The sequence below is a fragment of the Oryctolagus cuniculus genome, chromosome 12 (assembly GCF_051225735.1).
Source record: "Oryctolagus cuniculus isolate XC-2025 breed Fujian yellow rabbit chromosome 12, ASM5122573v1, whole genome shotgun sequence".
Lineage (NCBI taxonomy): Eukaryota > Metazoa > Chordata > Mammalia > Lagomorpha > Leporidae > Oryctolagus > Oryctolagus cuniculus.
This window is the reverse complement of record NC_142878.1, coordinates 44,861,026-44,863,233: the sequence shown is the minus strand read 5'-3', so window position 1 is coordinate 44,863,233 and position 2,208 is coordinate 44,861,026. Positions and strand designations below refer to the sequence as shown.

Here is a 2,208-nt window from a genome sequence, read left to right as displayed (position 1 = left end):
TGTCCCGGTTGCCCCTCTTCCAGGCCAGCTCTCTGCTGTGGCCTGGGAGTGCAGTAGAGGATGGCCCAAGTCCTTGGGCCCTGCACCCCATGGGAGACCAGGAGGAGCACCTGGCTCCTGGCTTCGGATCAGCACGATGCGCTAGCTGCAGCGTGTCAGCCGCGGCAGCCATTGGAGGGTGAACCAACGGCAAAAGGAAGACCTTTCTCTCTGTGTGTGTCTCTCTCTCACTGTCCACTCTGCCTGTCAAAAAAAAAAAAACAAAAAAAAAACAAAAAAAAAAACTTCCAAGACTTGTCTGTGGCCTACTAAATACATAGGATACTCCTTGGGTAATGTTAAACATACTGCTGAGAAGAATGCGTGTTTTGCAGCTGTTGGATGGAATGTTCTACAGATGTCTTTTAGATCCATTTGGTTTAGGGTCCAGTTTAATGGGTATAGAGCCAGGACTTAAACCCAGGCACTTCCACATGGGTCACAGATGTCCCAAATAGCATTTTAATCACCAAATGGGTGCCCTTTTTTGTGGATTTTCTGTCTGTATGATCTCTCCATTGCTGAAGTGGGGTGTTAAAGTCCTTGTATTGATGTCTATAAGGCAGCTTAGCTCTTTCCACCATCTTGGAGCCTGTGGAGGCCTGCAGGGAGCAGGACTTCTAGAAGGCAGCTATGTCTGGAAGACTGTGGTGCAAGGCCATTTTTGCTGGCTATAAGCAAGGTCTCCAGAACCAAAGGGAACACACGGCACTGCTTAAAATTGAAGGTGTTTATACTCGGGATGAAACTGAATTCTACTTGGGCAAGAGGTGTGCTTATGTGTACAAAGCAAAGAACAACACAGTGACTCCTGGCGGCAAACCTAACAAAACCAGAGTAATCTGGGGAAAGGTAACTCGTGCTCACGGAAACAGTGGCATGGTTTGTGCCAAATTCCGAAGCAACCTTCCTGCGAAGGCCATTGGACACAGAATCCGTGTGATGCTGTACCCCTCAAGGATTTAAACTATTGAAAAGTAAATAAATAAAAATGGATTTGTTCTCTTGTAAAAAAAAAAAAAAGGCAGCTTAAAAAAAACAGTTTGTTGAAAATGGAATTAAAAGATAATGTTATTTTGCGTCAAAAAATTTTAATCTGCGCCTAATTTTTTCCTAATACACATTTTCCATGAACTTTTTGAAGATTCCTAGACTTTCTCCCTTTAGGCCTATTTCTTTAAAAAGATTCACTTATTTATTTGAAAGGCAGAGAATAAGAGAAAGAGGGAGAAACAGAGAGGAGAGAGAGAAAGAGAAAAAGAACAAAAGAAGCAGATCTTTCACCTTCTGGTTCACTCCACAAATGGCTGAAGTACCCAGAGCTGGGCCAGGCTGAAGCCCAGAGTCAGGAACTCCATCTGGGTCTCCCCTATGGGTGTCAGGGGCTCAAGCACTTGGGTCATTATCTGCTGTCTTCCCAGGACATTAGCAGAAAGCTGGATTGGAAGCAGAAGAGCTGGGATTTGAACCGGCATTCCAATGTGGAATTCCAGTGTCACAAGTGGCTGCCTAACCCCCTGCACCATAATGTGGGTTGTCTCCCTTTAAGGCTATGAATATTGGGGCCAAAGAAGTTCTTTATTGTTCAATATGGAGGTACTGTTTTGCTTCGCCAACTTTTTTTTTTTTAGTACTTTGAGAAAACCCAGCCAATTGTCATATAACCTCTAAAATATCAGATAAGAATTCTGCTGTTAATCTTACTGATAAGTCCTTATATGTGACAAGTCACTTCTCTTGTGCTGCTTTCAAAATTCCCTTTTTTGGGGGACCGGCTTTGTGGCGTGGTGGATAAAGCCACCGCCTGTAATGCCACAATCCCCTATGGGTACCAGTTTGTGTCCCAGTTGCTCTACTTCTGATCTAGCTCCTGACTAATGTGCCTGGGAAAGCAACAAAAGATTGGCCCAGGTTCTTGGACCCCTGCAGCCAATGTGGGAGACATGGATGAAGCTCCTAGCTTCCACCTGCTGTTTCATTCACATAGGATACAAGTATCTAAAGTAGCATATCAACTAGGTCAAATCTCTGCCCCACTGCTTACTTTTTAAAAAAGATTTATTTATTTATTTGAAAGGCAGAGTTACAGAAAGGGAGAGGGAGGAACAGAGAGGGGGAGAAAAAGATTCATCCATCTGCTGGGTCATTCCCCATATGGCTGCAACAGGC

The 2,208-nt window shown here is 44.2% G+C and overlaps 1 pseudogene; it reads left to right on the top strand.

The window, feature by feature from the left end:
• The first annotated feature begins 615 nt into the window (after positions 1-615).
• On the top strand, positions 616-1,031 carry LOC100350681 (large ribosomal subunit protein eL33 pseudogene; annotated as a pseudogene).
• Positions 1,032-2,208: the final 1,177 nt, after the last annotated feature.